Source organism: Neovison vison, chromosome 9, assembly GCF_020171115.1.
Source record: "Neovison vison isolate M4711 chromosome 9, ASM_NN_V1, whole genome shotgun sequence".
Classification (NCBI taxonomy): domain Eukaryota; kingdom Metazoa; phylum Chordata; class Mammalia; order Carnivora; family Mustelidae; genus Neogale; species Neogale vison.
The window spans coordinates 50,819,308-50,842,861 of record NC_058099.1 but is presented as its reverse complement, the minus strand read 5'-3'; positions in this window follow the sequence as shown (position 1 = coordinate 50,842,861).

Here is a 23,554-nt window from a genome sequence, read left to right as displayed (position 1 = left end):
ATAAAACATACAGAGAAATGGAAAGGGATATTTCTTCTTGAAGAATGACAAAGTTGGAAGACTTACTCTTTCTAGACATAAAGTTATAGTGATTGAAATAGTGTGATATTGATGCCATGATAGGAAAAAACGATCTGTCCAGAACAGACAGTCCAGAAAGAGAGATGCAAACATTCAACCATATTTGAATCACTGCTTTGTTTGTAATGTTACACAACTAGGTAGGACTGTACCTGTGGAAAAGTCGTTTTATAAATTCAAAGGGAAACCAATAGCAAGACTCTGCACCAAATAGAGTAATCTCGTTATGAGTCAACATCAAGTGAAGCAAAAGTATCGTGACCACAGTTTCCAAGAAGAACTTAACGTTTATTTGAGGGAGTCTTAGCATGAATAAGACACTCACCAGGTTCAGTACCCCTGAATTCTGTATTTTTCTGTATTTTTGCTGAAAGATGGTAATGGCTTTTTACAGAAGTTTGAATACTGAAATAAGCAGTCAGTTCGACGGCACACCCACTGGGGAAGTGGAGCCCAGCCCAAACACTTGTTCTAAGACTAATCGCAGAATCAACTGTCTGAAGTGGAAACAGAAGCAGAACTAAACTAAAGTGAACTAAAATGGAAAACAACTGAGGCAATTGTCCCATTTTATTTTTCCTGCAGATCTGAAAGGTCTTAAAGAGAAAAATTTCTCTTTGCTATAAGTAAGTAGACAGCAAGAATAACATGACTAAGAATTGAAATTTCCTTGGGACCGAATGGTAGAGAACATAGCTCCTGGAAGGTGCTGAGTCCTATTCTGTGTAAGCTTAGCAGGGATTTAGGCTACCAGGATTATCTGGAGACTCTGTTTTCAAGACAGCCTCTAGTGGTCTGAATGGAACTATAGGGGCACTCTTAAGGTTCTTATTTTAAGACTCTTATTAACCAAATTAAGAACTATGCAGGCTGCCTCTCATCCCATGAGAATAGCGATCATGACGACATAGGAAGGATTTAATGGTGAACCAAGTGGCAGCCTGAAGCATCCACTTAGAACTTTGGGTGATGGTGGCTGAAGACTTTCAGGGCAACATGGAGAGGTGGCTGCTCTGTCAATTCCCAGGCCCAGCAACTGGGACTCAGCTGTGAGCCCCACGTTAAAGGAGCTGCCAAGGAAAAGAACAAGGCTACTTTTTTTTAATATAAAATGAATCAATGAATAATGAATAAATGAATGCTAAGAACCTAAAGGTCAGATCATTGAAAGTCACTCAGCTATCATGTATGCCTAAGTCGTGGTGGCCTTCCACTTGAGATGGGAAGAGCTGTGATTCTTGACAGGACTGGAGCAAATTGTCAGCTGTGGAGGCAGAAGAATGGAGAGCAACATGGATGGCAATACCATTTTCTTGAAAAGGAACCCTGGGCTTTTTTGTACTACTGTAATGTGATTAGGAGCTGATACTCACCCAAGGCTATGATTGTGGTAACTTCCTTCAGATAAGAAATAAAGGTGTCTACAGCAGGGGTGCCGAATATAGTTAAGTATCCAGAAAATGCAAAGATATTTGGAGGCAGGGACGCCTGGGTGGCTCAGCCATTAAGTGTTTGCCGCTGGCTCAGCTCATGATCCCAGGGTCCTGGGATCGAGCCCCGAGTCGGTCTTCCTGCTCGTCAGGAAGCCTGCTTCCCCCTCTCCCACTCCTCCTGCTTGTGTTCCCTTCTTGCTCTGTCTTTCTGTCAAATAAATACATAAAATCTTGAAAAAGAAGGAAAAAAGAAAAGAGTAGATTCTTGGAGGCTTCTCTGTGATCTGGGTTATTTCTCCCCCTGGCAAATGTGGTCTCAGAAACAAGGATTTCACATACACTACCGTGTGTTGTCTGAAAAAAATGTAGCATTTACTAAATCAGGAATTTTTCTTTCTTTATATTCCAGGCAGACAAACTGTAGAGTTATTCACCTGGCAGAATCGATCCTGATTATAGGCTTTTAGTGGTCTTTAAGCAGTAAAAATATTTGTATCTGTAGTGGTGTGTGAATTTCCTATCATTCTTTTCACACCAGGAAATCAGGCACATTCAACACTTTTATAAGATGATGTTTGGAATTCAAGGGGGAGGAAATGGAAACCATCATTATTTATTACACCCTATCAAGCACTTTGTTAAGCTCAATATATATGATTTTGATTGAAGCCTAAGGTTTTAAACCTTAAACGCTTAGCTCTTTGGGGCTGGTATACCAGAAGAAAGCTCTGTAAACAGGCTGATTGTTTACCCAAAGTAGTGTATGATAGTTACCGGATTTAGAGCATATAAAAGAAAAATGAGAATTTACCAATGTTACGAAGTATCTTAGCAAGAGAGAGAAATTGTGAGCTGCTTGATGGTGAAATTAAGAGACTATAGGGCCATATAAAAGGCTTGCTTTATAAAATTTGAGATGGAGGAGATAAACCAGAAGGTAGAGAGAAGTAACATTTTAAAAGCAACATTTTTCACACTTTATTTCCCTGCTAGTGTTTCAGCTTTCTTAAAAACCGTTTGGTGTGTGCCTGGCTAAAAAAAAAAAAAAAAAAAAAAAATCACATTCCTTTGTTTTTTCTAAACCATGTTCAGTCTGGGTGCTGTCCTGACTCCCATCACAAGTGGCAGGCCCTGCTCTCTCGGTTCTGCCTGTGGGGAAGGGCCTCTGGTTCTGGGCCTCAGGGTGCTGCCCCCAAGTTTTCTGGAGCAAGCGTGGGTGCTCTACTGGAAGGGCTGCTGGAGCCCTCTGTGCCTGAACTCCATGCTGGCCCTGCGCTGAGGCCCTGAGCTGCAGCCCCAGCTGTGACCCTAGACACAGAGGCATTTCGGTCAGTGTTACCTCACCCCCTTGTTCATGGAAATCACTTGACGGTGGGAGAACAGGACACATATCCACTACTCTATCCCCCGCCCCCCAACCCCGCCCATCCCAGATAGGGCAGTTGACTAGAGTTTCAGAAAAGACTTGAGTTCAGCAGAAACTGCACCAGTGATTCTTACATGTATCTTCTCAAACCTCTGCTTCTACCAGGACTCATGGAAGTAAAGAAATCCAAAAGGAACCCAGAGTTTCCTAAAATTACAGATGACAAGAGTCACCTGGGGGTCCTTGCACAAATGGCACCTTCGGGTTTCGTTCCAGCTGCTCAGAATCAGATGGCCCGTAGAGGGGCTGGGGAAGGTGTATCACCACCACCACCCCCCCCCCGAAAGGTTTAGGAATGTCTATTATGGTGCTTATGAAATGCACGTGCATCAGAATCCTGCACTGCTTGTCAGAGGCCCCAGCCCTGCCCACAGAGGTCTGGGATGGAGCCCGGGAATTGTCTTTCCTATAAAGTTCCTGGACCACACCTGAAGGTGCTGCTCCATGTGATAGACTTATGAAGGGCCACCTGCTTCCCCATTTGGAGGCTCTGCCTCTAGTGTCAAGAGTCATGACAAAACAGATGCATTCATCCACTCTTTTCCCCAACGAAGTTGTGCTTTGTTCTCATATACTGAACACCACTTTCTGTAGAGAGTGACGGCTGGGAAATGCACGCATTTGGCTGCACACCTAAGAGGTCCCCCTTCAGTCATGAGAGGGGCTGCATAAACACGCCCCGGAGGGTCTGTGTCAGCATTTTAAGCAAGCTTCCCAAGTGGTTCTCACATTCGAACAAGTTTGGGGAGCACTAGTCCATCTAAAAATGTTTTAAATACAAAGCCAGATATTCTCTGACTTTGATTTTTTTTGTGAGGGTGGGGGGGGACATTCACATATATCAGTTGTTTAGGTAGATTCACTGCATGTGTTTTACACCCTCAGTAAGGTTACAAATCCACAGCATCTCAGGGCTTCCCCCACATAAGCTGCTGACAGAAAAAACACACTGGGTCTGAGTCTGCGCTGACTTAGAATTCCCACCTTCTTCCTCGTCTTTCCTTCATGCTTTACTGCTCACTTTATGTCTTGTGAGGGAGTCAGAGAGAGGTATGTTTATGGTGAGAGGAGTTAATGTCACGTCTCATGCTTTTCTTTAGATCGGTGAGTCACACTTGTCAGTGCCTATCAGACTGAGCAAGAGTGCACGCTGAAATGCAGAGGCTTGGGTCCTGACCCCAGAGCTTCGGGTCCGGTTGTCTAGAGTGGAGCCCGGTGTCCGCAGGCTTACCTGGCATCCTGCCCCACTCAATCATCCTTCTGCAGCTGGTCTTCGGACCACACTCTGAGAAACCCTGGGTCACACCTGGAACACTTAGGTGTGTGAGTGCCATGGAAGAGGTTCACTTAGTAGACCTGGGTTGGTGGCTGAGAAGGGGAGAGGAGGAAGGAGCTTCCCCTCCCCTCATAGTGCCTGCGCTTCCCATGCAAAGTATTGCGGAACACACAGCTTAATTCCTGACGTTTAACAGCAACACCCTTTCCTTGTGCCTTGGTTGTTCTTTTTAGGAATATCAAAGGATCAGGATTTACTATGTAGGAAATAGAGATGGGAGGAGGAACCCAGCTCAGCAGCCCAAGGAAAGTTGCACTGACAGACTTAACCTACCCAGTCACCAAGATTTTTGATGCCCTCTGATGATCCTATGTTTTACATTCTTTTTTTCCCCTTTTGTTTCTTCCCCCAAAGTAGTTCCATGGGACCGAGATTGCCCTCTGCTGGCCAAAAAAAAAAAAAAATCTCTATATTCACCAGTTAAAAATCTGGCAAATTTCCCTGATTTTTTTGATCATCATGCATAAATAGACCTTAAGTTTTATTTCCAGTGGCATGATGCTTAAGCAACTTATCTTTTAATGTGTGAGTTATTTTGGGCACGTCTGGGTTCACATTGATACCCAGTGAAATAACGTGTGATCCTCATGAAGAGAACGGAGATCCTGCTTTTCTTACAGAAGGCATGGTCGGGGATCCCCCGTCGTAGTCATCCAGCCAGGACACGACGGACTGGCCATTTACAAGGGTCACACGCTTATAGTGTAAGAGCAACTCTGTAGTTTCACAGCACCTGTCTGAGGCTGAGCTGGAAAGAAGTAGGTCACGGCATTTCACCCAGACAGTAGCCTTCAAGAAATGCCGTCTTCAGAGACAGTAATTAAAGCTACGAAGTAGAAACAATATCCTTGGATTTCTAAAGCTGCTTTTCGGAGGTAAATGATGTACCTACCATAAATTTTACTTACCATAAAACTTACAGTGTAATGATTTTTAGTAAACTTAGAGAGTTTAGCACTCTCACCAAAATCCAGTTTTAGAACACTTCCATCACCTCCGAAAGACTGGCGCTCATTTACAGTCTATCTGCGTCTATGCCCACCTCCAGATGACTTCTAGTCTGTGATTAGTGTAGTTTTAAAAATTGAGACCTTCTAGTTAAGTGGAAAAGCTAATGGTCTAATTGATAAACGGTGCTGGCATAATTGGCCACCATCTGGAAAAATACCCCATCTAATGCGCTCACCTCTGTGAATCTTCTCACCTCTTCCTTAGTATTAGGCCAAGCAGCTTCGGCATCCCCATCTGGTTTACTGCAGGCCACCAACATTTCCAAGCTGCAAGGAGCTCTCCCAGTGACATGTTAGGAGGGCTCCAGGTGTTGATGCTGCGTCACACACAGGAGGGTCCTCAGACACCAGCAAATGCTCCCCCTTTCCAGCCTTGTACTTTGCACACCCCTTTCGGGCACGCCCGAGATCACTCCCACGCATCTTCCCCTAATTCCTGCCTCTCCTTCCAGTGTGCAGACCATTTCTCCCAGAGCAGGAGCCGCATTCCTCCTCTGTCCGTGTGCTGAGCTAGGACGCTGCTTACCAGCCTCGAGGCGTGGCCGTGAGAAGCGGCAGGGGGCGCTCACAAAGCAGTCGTTGCCTCAGGTGACCGAGTCTTTGCAGGGTCTCAGAGCAGGCCAAGTGGAGGGAGGATTGGCTACTTTCAGATACGATGATTTCAAGGGACCTGGAACGTTCAGGGTTCTGAGCCCTGTCCACTGAGAGGGCTCCACCCCAGTCCTCTGGGTCCCACTCTTCCTGGCTTTGACATAATGGAGTTATCAAGACTGCTTATTTAATTTTCTTTGCAACTTGGCCTCCTGGATGGATTGTGAGCTTGACTTCCAGCCCAGTATGCCCTACAGCTGCAGGAGATAACGGGTCTCCTAAATGCCCCCCCTGGAGGAGCTCTGGGTCTCACGATTGATGGTTGGCTGACCTGGAGCTATCATTGTTTGTTTTTGTTTTTTTTTCATGATATTCAAAACAGTTACCAAAGCCAGTGAATGTCACAGTCCTCATAATTACCATTTCCCCATATGCTCAAGTGTCACTCTTCACCTTCCCCCTGCACCCAGTCCTAATCCCCGACAGGTAAGAACTGTGGGGCTTTGTCCCTCAATGACCACCTTTTAAATGGGGTCTTGGCTTTGGACTTGGGAGTGATCGGCTCCAAAATCCCATTCTGAAATTTTGCTTACTAGGGTTATTTCTGGTCCTGACTTTCTTAGCCTGATACTAACAGCAGGCAGAGCCCAAGACCAAGGCTTGCATGTAGGTAGTTTTTTTGAGGACTGTGATGCCAGCAAGCAGGAAATTGGGACAGAAAAGCAGAAAAGACAATATAAAGGTACATTAATGAGGTGCCCTCCTGCTTGGTGAAAAGCGTTAGAGGATTACTGGAATCTACCACAAAATCTACTGGAATCTACAAACGAGAAACACTCATTTGGGGAATTAAAGGGGAAAATGTTTATCTCTTGGCTTCTATCCCCCACATGTCTGGGTTTTGCAGGGCAAAGTACAAAAGTGGGTCAGAGGAAGTGAGAGGGAGGCAGGCTTCACCCCGAGGCAAGGCTCTGTCCCCCTGATCTGTGCAAAGCCAGTGAAAGCTTGCCCAGAATGGAATGCAGTGCTTTGGTTGGTGTAAGAAGTAAGGCCAGCAGGATTTTGAAGTGGTTCACACTATGCCCACCCTCCCTCCCTATGTAACTTCTGCTCAATCCATATTTGACCTACTCTCCCAGGATCTCGCTATTCTTATTATATTCAAGGGCTATTTCTTTCTATTTATATTTATCACTTCAGGATGAGCCCCTCACCTGGAGGAAGTGTATTCCTGGTCACATCTTGTGAGCCTGGGCTGTACCAGATTTGGACAGCCCTTGGTTGTTTCTTGAGGCTAAGAATTATGTATCTCCTTAGTTTTGTTCCAAGCAGCACTACCCTTACTGATGCTATTTCCATTAGTCTTGTTTGTATGATATCCTTAAGGAGAGCTAGAGCATTTCTGTCTCATGCTGTCACACGTCTACTGGAATTCCTACATTGGTTCTTTTAATCACAAGGAAATGGAAATGTCAGGTCCTTGAGTGAGAGAGGAGCCTGAAGTTTGCACTCGCTCCCTCTGGGCTTATTTCCACACGGGGACAAACACTATTCAGACCCGGATTGTGTAGATTTTAGCCCCTGCTGACGGCATGATGTTTTCCATTGTTTTCACAGTGCAGCCCCCAAAGCCAGTGGTGGTGGCGGCTGCCCCAGCAAGGACTGGGGACGTAGAGGAGCTCTGTCTACACACACAGCCCAGCCTCTGTGCTGGCCACCAACTGAGCTTTCATAGGGTAAGGGAGGACATGTTCCGACACGGTTTATTATTTTCCCTCAGGGCAGAGAAATATAACCCCACGGTGATATCTTATTGCAACTCTTACCTCATTTGTGGCAGATATCTCCCTGTGCTTTTATAAAAACATAAAAATCAAGCAAGCATGATTTCTAACCAAAGAGGGACATTTTAACATATTTTTTCTTGCATTACTGCTTATGAATGGCCTGTTTCCTAGGAAAAGACTCAAATGCTTCAAGTCTCTTGTTTAAAAATCCATTGCAATAGTCCGTTAATCTCTTCTGCTTTGCAGGAAGAGGGACTTTCCAAGTGTTTCCTGTAGCCACTGGCATATATTATCTCATTCAGTCCATGCAACAAGCCCAGGAGAAAGGTGGTGGTAGTCTTACACATGAAGGAACTGAGGCTCGGAACTCGAAGTCAAGTATTTCTGACTTCAGGACCCAGTCTCTCCTTGCACCATGCACACAGCTTTTTGAATGACTTGTATTTTGTGAACGAGGGACACAGGTTTCCAAATTCAAAGCACATGACTGCCCGCCCCACCTCCAATTTGTTACCTTCATTATATTGAGTAGATTTCTCAAACATCCTGTGCCTCAGTTTCTTTGTTTGTAAAATGAGAGTATAATACTACTTACTTCATTGGTGTGATAGATAGTTGAGGGTTGAAAGAATTAGCATAGTGAAGTATTTACATAGTGCTTGCGATGGGACGCCTGGGTGGCTCAGTTGGTTAAGCATCTGCCTTCGGCTTAGGTCATGATCTCAGGGTCCTGGAATTGAGCCCCATGTCAGGCTCCCGCTCTCTCTTCCTCTGCTCCCCACCTCAACCCTCTTGTATGTGTTCTCTTTCTATTCCTCAAATAAATAAATAAAATATTTTAAAAATTAAATAAATAAAACAGTGAATGGTACAGAGTGAGCATATCATGTAGTTTAATAAAGTCAAACCAAAGGTCTCAGGACTAGAATCACTTCTTCTGACTTTGGCTCCAAAGTCTTCCTCTATGAAGCATTTCTGAAATGATAAAGTCAATGAGAAAATGAATGTATTTTCCAAATGCCCAATGCATCTCTTTTCAGTAAACTTTTATAGCATTAAAGAGTGACATTTGGTTATTTGACACTGCATCCAGTTTAGAATAAGTCAAATGCATTAACTAAGAGATCATTTACTGTTCATGCCCGGGAGAGAGCAGGAGCTCATAAGGTTGGAGACAGTGGGGTTTTAAAGAATGGAGGTGGCAAGGTGGGGAGACCAGATCTATGGAGGCTGAGCAGGCAGGACAAGACATAGCCTGTGAGGCTTTGAAAGGGTTATAGTTCACGTTTGTGCTTATACAATATAGTAGTGAGATGCTTGATTGCAAATGACAGTAACCTAATATGTACTAAAACAAAAATAAAAAAGGGAATTAATTCATACATATAATTGGTAAATTCAAGGACATAGTTTGGGCTGGACTAGACCTAGGGGCTTAAGGAATGTCATTGGGGCTTACCCTCCCCGCAGACTTCTCAGCTCTTATTTCTACTCCTATTCTTATGTCCGCTTTATTCTGTCCTGCCATAGAAAACCCTCAGCCCTTCATGGGAAGATGATTGCTGACAGATCCAAATGTTCCTCTTTCCAGGAAGAGGGGCCCTTTCTCTCCAGTATGTAAGTAGAGAAATCTCATGATATAATTTCGCCTGGCCTTGCTTAGATCCTTGTCCACTGTTGGACCAGTCAATGTGGTCTAATGACTATGGTTAGGTGGGTAGGGTCCTATGAGGGTTCCAGCCTTGGTCATTGCCTCCCTTGTGGAACAGAAGAGACAAGGCTCTGTTTTGGAGAATAAACAACACTCCAACTGAGAAAAGAATGCTGGGCAAACAAAACCCCATCAGTATTCCCCCTCCCCCTTATATTCAATTTCAGATTTTCTCAATTGTTTTCTTCCTCTTTCCCCTCCAGTTTTGTTTCCATCTGGTTTCTGGCACTTGTTTTATTTACCTTTCATAATCTCACCTGCCCTTAGATTTAAGGTCTACATCAGATCCCCTGACTTCTGATTCTTGTCTTCACCTCAAGGACTGTGGCTCAGTTGTGCTCTTTGACTCTTTCTGCTCTGGACAATTACCTTAGGTCAGATGTCCTTTGGCAAGCCTATGGAGCCCAGCTTCTAGTACCAACTTTGTCTTCCCAATTACACTGAGCTTCCCAGAACTAGAGATCTTGTGTAACATCAAGATATATGTAGGGTTCATGAGGTTGATAGTGGCAAGGCTGCAGTTAATATAAATGCACTGAAGACAATGAGCTGTGGGATTTGAAGAACATTGGAAGGGGAGGATGGACATGAGAATTAGTAACATATCAGTAAAAGCATTGCTGTAGCACAGGTCCTGGGAAAGCTTTGTGACTTTGAGATTAAAGGGAAATGGGATTATTCCAGAGTCAGTAGGAATCATGGGGACTGTAAGACCCGCGGAAGGTATCTTGTTCAAACAGGAGACCAGTATCACCCCCTAAAAGCCAAGTGGTTACAGAAAAGCGAAAGAGCAGTTAATTAGTTAACTGGGGGAAGGGTCTTTCATGGACATCAATAATGCTTCCTTTTATTTGGAGGAAATGTTGATGGGTCTCTAAGACAAACTGATGATTTCTTCTCCATATCTTTATTTTTTTCTTGCAATTTGTTGATGATCATAGGTCACTCATTTTGCAGTGTGTTCTGTATGTTCCTAATAATTTGGTGGTTGGATCTAGAGACGTAGCTGGGTCAAATTCAAGCTTGAACTTTTAGCAAGACTATTACCTCTTTATTTCATCAGGAGGCATTTAATCTTTGATCATTTCTCTTTTTGTGATTTTGGCATCATTGATGATCATTCCTTATGTGTTTTAATAGGAATTACAAAGTAATGATATTCTATCTTTCCTTCTTTTCTGGAACACTTTTATAAGGAGAAAATTACTTTTAACTGCAATTCATTTCCCAGTGAAACAGTGTATATAGGAAAGGCAGGAAAAATTCTTGTTCATTAGCATCTCTAGTAGTGACCAATAGTGTTTTGTAAATACTATTACAAACCCATGGATCTAAATATTTAATAATTTTCAATCATTACAGTTATCCTTACTGAAACTCAAATTGCCCCTGTTTTGACCAGTATGAATCCCATCAGCTTGGCTTCTGAGTCCTTTTGATGCAACTTTAGGATTCTCTGCTGGGGTCCTTGCTTTCTGGTAAGTACTGTACAGGCTCATCTGGTAGGTTTCTTTCCCCAGAACTGAAATTGGTCATTGCTTTAAGGAGTCCTGGTTCCTTTGAGCAGAAGATGGAATATCAAGACCACAGCCTAGGTAATGGGGAGTTATTTTATCTTGAATTAGCAAGAATGCCAAGTTAGGTAATTACAATTTACATAAGTAATATGTAGGCTCTGATAGTTACTGATATGTGAAAAGGCTCTACAGATTTTCAGAAATTTTATAGGCTATATCAGGGTTCCCCAGAGAAACCGAACCTGATAGTTTGTCTGTCAAGCTATGTGTCTATCTATCTTCATGTGTATATAATGACATTTTTTATGACGAATTAGCTTATGTGATTTTGGAGGCTGAGAAGTTGCACCGTCTCCTGTCGGCAAGCTGGAGAGCTGAGAAAGTCAGCGATGTAGTTCTAGTCCAAGTCTGAAGGCCTGAGAACCAGGAAAGCTGGTGGTATAAATTCCAGTCCAAGGGGAGAAGACTGATGTCCCAGCTTGCACACGTCAGCAGGAAGGAAATGAATCCTATGTCCTCTGCTTTTTTTCTATTCAGGCCCTCAGTGGGTTAGATGATGCCCACCCACATTGGGAAGGACAAGCTACTGTAATGAATCCACAGATTCAAATGCTGATCTTATCCAGAAACACCCTCACAGACATGCCCAGAAATAATGTTTAATCTGGCTGGGTGGCCCAGTCAAGTTGCAACATAAAATTGACGTCACAGAGGGTATGTTTGATAACATAGGTATGTTCACATAGTTTTGTGGAATGCCCCTGAATTATTTCAGGAGATCCTCAGCGGGCTTCTTCAAAATGCAGACTGTTCACTTCCACAAGGGCCGAAGCTGAGGTATGATAAGACACTGTATTTGTGCTTGTCCTCTGATCATTGCCTCTCCCCACCCCCTTCAGCCTTTACCTCAGAGATATTTTGAGGTAAGGTGAAAACCAGGAGTTGCAGGAAATCCTGTTCTCTGCCGGTACCCAAGCTTGTTGAAGGGGGTGGGGGAGGTAGAGAAGGGATAGCTTATGAAGGTAAGGAAAGGGGAGAGTCATTTCCTGCATATCTAAAGAAGCCTGGAGGTGGAGAGGAGAGGGAAACCCCCACCAGAAATGGGGACTTAGTGGCAGTGTGTGGGGGAATGCTGGGTTGTCTGTGTGATAAATCCAAGGACAGGGACTACTGGCCTGTGGGCTCAGAGTCTCCTTCAAAGCAGACTGAGCCCTGTAGGCCTAAAGAATGAGCATCTCTGTGTTCTCTGCTAACCAGTGTCATTAACCAGAGGGGCCATCCGGATATGTTGATGTTGTGCTAGGACTCTTGCATGATTTGGGGGAGGTGAGAGAGCCTCAGCATTGATTGGGATTGAATTTTTCACCAGAGTTAATTTGCTAAGGAACTATGATCTGAGTTGATTTGCAAAGTTTATGCCTCTCAACTCCCTTCCCAAATCTCAAGGACCTTTCTCCCTCAGTTAACACCTCTTTCCCTTCTCTCATACCTTGGCTCTACCTCCTCTGCTGGTTCCTTCCCCTCCGTATGTAAGCATATTCAGACCTTCCTCATCTCAAAACGATTCCCTTCCCTAGGCCCCACGCCTTCCCTAGCTATCCTTCCAGCCTCTCCTTCTTTTCAAAGCAACCTTCTTGAAATAAAGTTCTATTTGGGTCACATCCATTTCATCCCTTTTACTCCACTAGCTCTGGCTTCTTCTCTCAGGGCTCCGTGGAACCACTCTGGTTAAGGTTACCGAGGGTGTCCTTTTCTGACCCTATTTCACTTAATGTCCTCTGTGGTAGGAAGGAGCCTTCTGGAACATTTCTGTTTCTTTGGCATTTGTGACACTTCATTCTCTTTGCTTTCTTCCTTTGCTGTTTCGTAGAATCAATGTGGCTCTTTCTTCCTATCTGTCTTGGAATGCTGATCATCACTAGTCCTTCCCCTACCTCTTCTCTTGTATCCCTTGCTCTATATATGTTCCAAAAAAGAGTGACTGTTTCTACTGCCATGGCTTCAGTTACCAAGTCCATATGGATGTGTCAAAAATCTTTATCTTAAATCTTTATTTTAAATCCAAAATCAGATGTGAAATGCAGTGGATTCCTGGACCCTACTGTACCCTCCAAACCCAGCGAATTCAGAGATCAGGCCCTAATCTCTGCCTCCCATTCCCATTCACGCCGGAACTTTTGCAAGTATCCCTCTTGGCCTTTTGGCCCCTCATCTTCCCTATCCTATTAATTATTTGCTTATCAGCTGATCTTTCTGAAACGCAGATTTCATTGTTACAGCTTTTGTAACACCTTCCACTATTTCTCAAGCCACAGAATAAGGATTGGATTCTATCAATGGGCATGCTTTGGCTATAAATAAGAGTATGTAACCAAGAGTGTCTTAAATGGTAAAGGCTATGTCTTCTCTCATAGTAAGTCCAGAGAAGTGTGGTCCCAGGCAAGGGTGGTTTAGCAGCTCTCTAACGTCCTCCTCCCTGTGCTGCTGATGTCACTGTTCATAGCTCCCAGATGGCTGCTGCAGCTCCAATGATCACACCTCAGCACCCAGACTGAGAGCGGCGTGCTCTCTTCCCGAGTGTCTCCTCTTTTATCACGAAAGAAATGAAACCTCCTGGCACATGATCCCTTTCATCTCATTGTCCAGGACTGGGTCACACGGCCATGTCTGGCTGTTGGAGAAGTTAGAAATGTCAGCATCGGGTACTTTCTGCCACCGAATGAGAACAGACCAGCAAAGGAAAACAGATGAGGCTGGCTGCTTGAGTAGCAGATAAGCAATAGTGATTGTCCCAGCTTCCAGCTCTGAGACCTTGGTATGTTCTCTCTCACCCTTATGCCTGTGCGTCTGCAGCTCCATCTTCTGGACTGTAACTCCGTGTGTTCACACTGCTCCCTTCATCCGGCTAACTGTCCCCCTTCACAAACCTCAGTCCAGGCATCACCCCACACCCCTGCATGATGGGTGATACGCATATCCCGTGTTCTAGACTATCATTTACCCTACCCTGCTGTAATTCCAAATGTTGGTTCCGCTCAGTAATCTTCAAGCCCCTGAAAGCAGGAACTGAACAGGACTTTCCCTTTATTATAGCCCCGGTCCATTTTCTTTGAAGGGACTGGAATATTTTTTAATAATCCCATTTATGAATGTAAGTACAAAGCCGCTGCCTCTGTGATTCCCTCCCCCTCCCCCATGGTTTTGTTAGCTGCCCAGAGCCAGTAGAGGGCACCCTGGCCTTTGACTAAAGTTCTCTTTTGAGCTGCCTGGATTCCTTCAGAATTAAGTTTGCTTTTATTTGTATTTTCCCTCAGAGAGGTGCTGATTTTGAGTTTCTTGATCAAAAGGCTGAAATCATGCATTAGTTATCTAAACTTATATTTTGTTTTCATAATGCACCCAGAGTGTTTATCTACGACAGAGTTAGGACAAACCTTCCTTTACCTTCTCAAGTCTGTGGCTAAAATGATGCCCATTCTAAATCCCCCTCCTGGGGCAGAGTTGACGTAGCTGTTGAGTTCTTGACAGTAGCTCAAGTGGTCTGAAGAGCATAATCTGGTGTCTTGAAAATATACTAACCATTCCTCAGATCCAAAGCCTGCTCCAGTCCCTCGCGTTGTGGGAAATCACTTAGGCCAGGCTGGCCTACAGTGATTTTGATTTTGATAAGTTGCAAGAGTAAAGGTAAATGTTATTTTAGGACTGAGGCAAGGGTGGGGTGAGCCTGGGTTAGGAAGTGAGAATAGTGTATCATTCATTCAGTCAGCCAGTTTTTCTTATGTTTAATAAATATTTGAGAAACTACCACATGCCTGACGTTATTCCGGTCACAGGGATAGAGCAGTAAATGAGACAGGGCAAATCCTTGACCTCGTGGAGTTTAAATTCCAGGGACAGAGATAAACAAATAAACCAATGCCCAACAAAATATCAGAGAAAAAAGTCTCAGGGGAAAAAAGTCAATGAAATATGCTAAATGGCTAAAGAGAGAGGGAGGGTGATATTTAGGTAAATGCCACGGAGGAAAGAACATTCCTCCGCAAGGACCCCAGTGCAGGAGAGTGCCTGGTGTGTATAAGGGATTGAAAAGAGGCCAAGGGGGCTGGAGCTGGGTTGTGGAGGGAAGGTGGTGGGAGGTAAGTCATAGGTCAGAAGAGCAACAGGAGAGGGACACGGAGGGCTTGGCAAGGCTGCAAGTTTCTTGTCAGTGTGATGAGAAACCACGGGAGCAGAGAAGTGAGCCAGGAGGTTACTGAAGAGTCCAGGACAGAGGGTCGGTGGCCGGACCATGGTGGCAGGGGCAAGGTGGCAGACAGTGGTCAAATTAGGAAAAATTTGGAAGATTTTAAAGATGGAGTTTCTGGATTTTAAAGATGGGACTGATGATGAATTGATTGTTTAAAGGGTGTATGCGAAAGAGAGAGAGAGAGACTGGACAACCCCAGGGTCTCATTTTTCTCTTTCTTTTCTGAGGATGCAGTTTAAACGAAGATCAAGCCCGTCCTCTATCTTCGACTCTTGTACCCTTAACACCAAGCCTCGCACCAGACCACTGTTTTTTACGCTGCTGTTAACAGGGAGGAGCGCTCATTTCAGATAACAGGACCATGGCATGGGACTTCCTTCATTGTTCTGCAATGGACAGCAGCCTGTGGTCAGGTTTGAGTACTTTGTAAGAGGTAACGAGGTCTTCCCCTGAGCAGCCTCTGTTTCCACCCCCACCCCTTTCTCCTCTTTTAAGCGGAATGCCACATTTCAGTTTGTTAGCTGAAGCAAGTCACTTTGTAAATGTTCGTCTCTATCACCCAAGAAAGAGCATTTTCTATCCGTTCCAAAAAGGTGCAATGAAATCGCAGTGAGGCATTTGACATGATCTCAAGACAGGTTGGCAGAAGACATTGGTCAGGGCTGATCATACTACTTTTGGGTCCTGTGCCTGTAATTCAGGGAGCTGGCACCAGGGGGCGCCTGCAAAGTCTAACAGGGTAGGCCTCCTAAGAAAAGGCAAAATCCAATCTCTCTCTCTCCTCCACCTCCCCAAAGAACTTGCAGTTCATAGAAATGAACCTATAGTTCTTTATAGTTATAATGAACCTATAGTTCATTATAGTTCATTATAGTTAAAAACTATACTCAATAACTTGGAAAGAATCCTAGTGAATGAAAAAGCCCGTCTTCTGTGTACTTGCCAGTCTCTCTCCTCAGGGGCTTGCTGCCCTCCAGCTTAGATCCCTCCTGCTCAGTTCTCCCCCATTCCCACAAGAGCCTCCCAACGGCATCCCTGCTTCTTGCCAGTCATACCCTTTTATTTATTTTTTTAACCACACAATGATCTTTCCAAATTATAAGTTTGCTCTCATCACTTTCCCCCTACAAATGTTGCCCCCGTTATCTACAGAACAAGCCCCAAGCTTCAAGTCCTTCCTAAACTGGGCCCAGTTTACCTGTACCTTTCCATCTTCTCCCATGCCATCATTTCGACCTTGTGTTCTCTTGATACTGGCCACACTTGGAGTTCCTTTAGTTAAGATTAAGATGTAAAGCCAAGCCTTTGATTTTCTTTGCGCTGTTCCTTTTGCCTTCAGCGTTCTTTTCTTTTTCTGTGGAAACTCCATACTTATTCTCCAATGCTTGGCTCAAAGCACTTCTTGGGTAAGGCCTTACCCAGCTTCCTCTTGACAGGTCCTCTCCAATGGCTGCCGTAGCCATTTTTAAAATCTCACATGACTCTATTACAGGGCAGAAGCTAATAACCAAAGCCAGTTTTTATTAGGAGCTTTCTATCTGCGAGGGACTCCATGCAGCCCTTTCTCTCAACAATAATGTGAGTATATGTCTCCCATATGAGACTGCTTGAGTGTCAAGTTGTGTTTACATCCTGTAACCTTTCAGGCTTTGGTAATATATCAGAGACACAGTAGATGCTTATGAGTTGTCCAGGGATTAAAGACCCAAAGATTTTGGTTTTGACCTTGTTGACTCTCAAGTTCTTCTTGATGACTGTAAGACTACCAGTAAGATTTTGTAAGAGTTACTATTAGAATTCTGAAAAGACTAAAATATGCCCCTTTGCACTGGGATGAGGTTGGGGGAAATGCCTCACTCCCCTTACGTCACGCCACAGTTTACCACAGAGAGAGAACCAGCTCACTCCTCCCTTCTATTAAGAGCATTTCTGACTTCCTGGCATTGCAGATCTAACATGTCTTGGATAAGAAGATGAAATGTAATCAAGTGACCCAGTGTGTTGTTGTGAAGGTCTATTTGCATGTGCACTGAAGAAATAACTCAGGTATCTGTCCTTCCCCTTTTCCCTTGTGTGACTTAAAATGTTTTAGAGAAGAATGAGTATTTTAAAGAGGGGCGCCTGGTGGCTCAGTGGGTTAAAGCCTCTACCTTCGGCTCAGGTCATGATTCCAGGGTGCTGGCATAGAGCCCCATATCAGGCTGTCTGCCTAGCAGGGAGACTGCTTCCTCCTCTCTCTCTGCCTGCCTCTCTGCCTACTTGTGATCTCTGTCAAATAAATAAATAAAATCTTTAAAAAAATGTTTTAAAGAGTTCTGGTATAAAAACAGAGAACAAGTGAAAAAGTTTTCCTTCACTCTGAAAAGTTGCACGGGATACTAAGAGTGTCTATTTAGTTTTCTGGAATTAAGAATGTCACAAATAGAGGAAATAATGTACATTCAGCTTTCTTCTCAAGCTGCTTTGGACCCAGAAAGATGGAACCTCTGCGAACACCTGCTTGTTCTTGTAGCTGCAGGGGAGCGGAGCTAATCTAAATTCCTACCAGAGGAACTCTAGGATGTGAAGGAATATTTTTTCCATGATGAGGAAGACAAGTTTTTGTTTGTTTGTTTGTTTGTTTGTTTTTTAAAAGGGAGATACTTGCCTGACAGGCTGCTTGGTAGATGGGTAATCAGGCCCTTCAAAATCTGGGTGAAGACCCTCAAACAATGTAAGGAGGCCAAGAATCATGGCTGTGTGAGGGTGGAAAAAATTTTCTCTTCTTCCCTTCATGGTTCTTTGGCAGGTCTAATGAAATTGATACAAGACATATTAGCAGGAGAAAAACAAATTTTATAACCTAGGATCCCCATCAAACTATGACAGCGACAGTGGTCTGGGAATACAAAAGAGAGGAAGGCCTTTGAGAGGACATGTTTGGAAAACAAAATTGCCCTGTTATGCAAGATTATCTGTGGCAATAGCTCTCCTTGGTGCAGGGCTCTTTTCCACTGTAAATTGAGGAGTTGAGTGGGAAGTAAAGAATTTTTCCTGAATCTGCTAGGTTTTGATTGCCTTTAGCTTCAAACAATGCTCAAGCCAAAATGACATATTTGGGAGTGACATGTTCTGCTCCCCATCACCTGCCTCTGGGGTGGGTGCCCAGATATGCAGAGACATCCTGCTGAGACCCACAGCGTAGCCTAGCTCAGAGCCAGAGGCGAATGTTTAGTGTAAAAGCAGGAAGTACCATTCCTGATGCCTTCCAAGCAGACCCCAGGAATCTTGGACCTAAATTTCTCAAGACAGGAGACTAAAAATAGCGGGGGCCTGTTCCTATCCTGGAGCCTAACAAGGAGACACAGATATTGGTGTGAAACGAAGCTTTCCCATCCATTCCAGAAAAGGAAAAAGAATCAGTAGCAGCTACTAAAGGAAACCTCCCACTAGGCAAGCAAAGAGCCCCCCCAGTGATGGTGAGACCATCTCATTGGCACCTCAAGTAACCAACCTGGGAAGAGAAGAACTTCAGGAGACTTGGATTTCCATTCATTTTCCCAGATGTCTGAGGGAAGCTGCAGTTATGTTCCTTATTTAGAGATTAAGGAAGCACAAGAAATGTAGAAAAACACAAAACACTGGACAAGTCATCTGTAAGGTGTACTGCCAGCCATTATGTCTAGATGAGATGTGGTGCGTACTAACTAGTTTGGTGAGTGTGTGCATTGGGGCAAGGGGGTTTCCTCCACAGGTCTTGCTAAGGTGCCCTATGATGTACTGTTTGCATGTCTGTCTCTCTTGCCAGACTGTGAACTACTTGGGAGAAAGAAGTAAACATTATTTTTGTGCCTCTAGAACCTGAGAACCTAGGCTGATGGTTGATTAACAAATCTTTGTGAGGGGCACATGGGTGGTGCAGTCCGTTAAGAGACTGACTCTTAGTTTCGGTTCAGGTTGTGATCTCAGGGTCGTAAGATGGAGACCTACGTCAGTCCATCTCTGTGCTCAGCACTGAGTGTGTAAGATTGTCTGCCTCTGCCCCTCCCCCCCACTTGCATTCTCTCTCTCTCAAATAAAGAAATAAATAAAACCTTTAAAAACAAAACAAAGCCAAAAAAATCTTGAATGAATCAATGAGTGAATAGATGAGGATACGCTTTGGTTCTCTCTTTGCCCCCAAAGCCTGATTCCGCATACAGATTTGGCGACCACCTCGGGTACCTGGGCTCTCCAAGCAAAGACATTAACTGGGACCAAACAGGAATTCCAGGCAAGGGAGAGAACACAAAGGAAAGGGTCCTTCCGGCTGACTCTCCAAGCAAAGGTCAGGGAAATTTTAAAAGAAGTTAAGGCAGGAAAGGAGTGACTTCTAAGCATATAGGGGCAGGAAGAGACACAGAAAGTTGTGTGTGCAGACACAGTAGACAGCACATGCTGTCATGCATGACATGTCTCAGTACATTCAGTCTCCATCCCGGATATGATTTTTAGTATTATAACGGGGGAGGGTCAGTGCTGGGGTCTACCTTGGCACAGACTGGTTTGGTCAGGCCTTAGCCTCTTTCTAGTCAAGTTCCTCCTCTGGTAAGCATTCTTCTTCTGCATTCCTGCAAAAACTGCTCCTCCAGAGGCATAGGGTTTCCACTATCAAGACTGAAGGACCCAAGTCCAGTCCCTGCTGTACTTCATTTCTAAAAAGCATTTCTGTAAAAGCTGAGAAAATTTACCAGTAGCACAGTCTTTTACATTTTAAAGATGCAGGATTGAGAACAGTTGCTTGTCTGTGACAATGGAGCCAGAAAAGTCGGATTCGTGATAGACAGGTCCCTTCACTGCGCAGGAGACAAAGACTTTTTTGACATGTGCCTACAGATGCTCTCTGAAGACAGCCCAGCTTCCTGTGGCTCTGACAGAGAACCAAAGCACCACTCACCTCTAATGCAACACTTTTATGCTACAGTTCATGTGATTTTCAGGCTCTGAGTATCGGGGTGCCGAAGGGAGCCGTGGCGGAATGCGTGTATGGGGACCCTCCATATCTATATGAAGTTCAGTACACATTGAGCAGGTTAGCAGTGTGCTTGTATTTGTTTTCTGTTTACTTTGCTTTATTATAAGCTTGTTTTCAGCAGTGTCGTCTTCACCATCATCCTCTTCATCGCCGCCATCAAAACACCTGAGGGCCAGTTAGGTTTCAAACAAGCAAACCACTAATTCAGGCAAGCCCATAAGTGTGTTCAAGAACAGACAGATGGTAGAGGTAATTTACGCTCGTGAACCCAGTCTCTGTGAGGACGGCCATCAAATGGAGAGCTTTGGAAAGGTATCCTTTTGTGATGAAGGTCTTTGTCTTTCATGAGGAACTTGGACCCAGCTTAACCCTACGGATGGGCCGTGTGGAGAAGCCTTGAATGGTTGTTTTAGTAAAAAACCCATTCTTGTTTCTGGGATCATTATAAATTAGTTGACAAGTTTCTGCGATTCCCAAACGATGAGAACATTTTATCAGGCTGCGGTTATTTTAGCCTGTGCTGGAGTGGGATTGTTTCCGTCCACAGCTGTTTTTCAGCAGTTCACAATGACCCCACTCTGCTAAACTGCTTTAAAAGTAATTCGATTTGAATGACTTAATGATGGTGATTCTGATTTCTGTCAGGTTTGCAAGTTTCTAGCATTAAAGCTTCTATACGACAGTGTGACACTTGCCTCTCATGGAAGGAGATTGATAGGCAGTTGGGTGACCCAGGACATTTAGAACCTGTCTTGCCCCAGCATCTTACCCCTGGAACTGGAGGGAGAAGAGGATGAGTGGAGGCAGAGGGCCTGCTGGGGCCTTAATCTGGTCTCGGACTTGGCCAGCTCACAGGCTCAGGCGGTCTCTCTCACCTGGAGTGGGCTGGCCTAAGGCTCAACTCCCCAGGAGAAGGGGGACTTCCTGGATTCCATTTTCTCTTCAGTCTCTGAGACTTACCCGGAGGAAGGGCAAGACCAAGGAAAAGGTGCCCCAAGAAGCAGAAGGGCCAAATGCTACAGGCAGCTTTGTAAGCACAGATTCTTTTCACCTGAAGAAGCCTGTTCAGTCAGACCATGGGGAGTGCCAGGGTGGTGGGAGCTAACAGCAATAAAAAAGGAAGCAAGAGCTGCCCCTCAGAAAACAACACTCCAAAACTGTGTCTTCCTGTAACACTTTTTCTTAAGCGTGGTGGTGTCCCTGGATTTACCCTTCAGTAAGCAGAGAAATGATGCGTATCATTGAATCAATTTGATCCAAAGTATTGTATTAATGATAAACCTTATATTCTTTGCACTAAATCTGCTTTATATGAAACAAATAATTATATGGAAACATTCAAATGTTGTTTCACAGTTATTCAAACAGTGAACATGTGTTAAACATGTTTTTTACTGTAGCTGCCCAGATCTGGCTAGTCATTGGAAACACCTGAGGAGCTTTCGGCTGGGCCCTTAGAAAACTGTGTTTTTCCCAAAGTTACCAGGTCTTTGCTGTAACTGTGTTGTGCCCCCTCCACAAATAGGCATTTTCTCTATGTTCCTTATTTAAGCACTTGTCGCTATGTTTTTCTTCTAAAACCCAGCAGTTCTTTAGGCTCACTCCATGTCTCTTTGATAATATCTTCTCTCAAAGTGCCCTATTATTTGAATACTTACAGAATCAATATCCTACCTTCTATCCTAAGTCTTATTTGAGGTCTGTAAACCTCGTTCCTTCAGATCTGGGGTTAGTCACGTGTATAACTCTTAAAGATCTCAAAGAGATTCATGGCCACACAGATGTTCAGTGTACATTTACTACTTATTTTTTTTTAAACAGAATTTCAAACCTAAATTGATTAATATTAAATACTTCAGCTTTGAGCCTACATAGAAATTTGTCTATTGCTAAGGAGAACGTGAAATTGGTCATCTAAATGGCAATGGTGGGGATTCTTCAAAAAAGAAGCTTTTTCTAAGCCCAGGGCTGGGTAGCAACAACCAGAAGGGATTAGAGACTCCTTCTGTGCAGATCTCAAAGGTAAGCCAGTCTCTGGGATAGCTAAGTGGATTAAGGGGCTGAATGAGAAGGTCCATATTGAGATTCTTACATGAAGTAGCACACTATAGGCAGTCTTCCCTTGCATGGCTCCAATATGGATACATTTCAGTTACTAAAATTTAGTTAAATAACACCTGTCCCACAAAAAATATTCAAAAATTACCATAGTGTCCTAAGGAATTACAAAGTAATTTATGAATTAGTCCAGGTGACAGACAAATAACTATGCGCACAACATGCACATTGTGATCAGTAATCGATCATGTCGTTCATATCACTGTCTACCAGTGACTGGTCAGTACCCACCTGGTTTTCAGTTTGCACAGGCAGCAAAGCAGGTAGTTGGGTTACCTCCTCATCTCCCCGTGATAAACCCACATGACCATTTATAAAAATGGATAATCAGGAGGGATTTGACCAACAAAATGAAAGGGCAACAAAGAAATGAAAAAGGATAACCCTAGCAGTGAAACCGGAATCCAACACAAATGGAGCCTTGAAGGATTGTTCGCTGTGGGAATGTTGACCCCGCTCTCTGCGAGATTCTAAATGGGCAGCTGGAAGAACTTAGGGAAGATGAAATTATGCATCTAAATTAAGGAAAGTGTTCATGCTGTGAAGGAGGAAGATACCCCAGAGAAATGGGGATATCTGGCAAAGAACTTCACATTAAAGGAACTCTCAGAAATATTTCATGGCATTTGAAGAGCAAGGGATACAATATTGGAAGTAGATCCTAACAGAGAAAGGAGTATGATAGTTCATCAACATATGAACTATGCTTGCTCTGTATCCTAAATTACATGATAAGGAGGAGAAGGCAAACACTGTTCAAGCTGTTCTTCACAGGTTTTTGGGTTTTTTGTTTTTTGGTTTTTGGTTTTTGTTTTTTACCAACAAATAAAACATTTTGATTTTCAATGTTCCTGATGTTTTAAATTAAAATGTACTAAATAAATATTAGTTTTATTATTTCTTTTCATTTTCATATCCCTATTCCATTTCCCTTATAACTAACAATAATAGAATTTTTAATATTTTGATAAATTCTTTAAAGATCACAGAACAATTGTGATTTTTTTCATTGATTACTGAGATTGCTTTGCATGGTGTTAGCAGGCAAAATGAGTGAATGGTGAACTACCTGTTCAAGTCAAAGTAGACTATTATAAGTTAAGAATGTTATTGTAATATCTAGAGTAAACACTGACAAAGTCACATTAAAAAGGTATAGCTAAAAAGTTAATAGAAGAATATAAAGAGATTATTTAAAAATAATTCAAAAGTAGGTAGGAATTGAAAAATAGTGAAACAAAAACATCTTTTTAGGTAACCACAAGATGACAAATTTAAAGACATATATAGCAATGATTACATTAA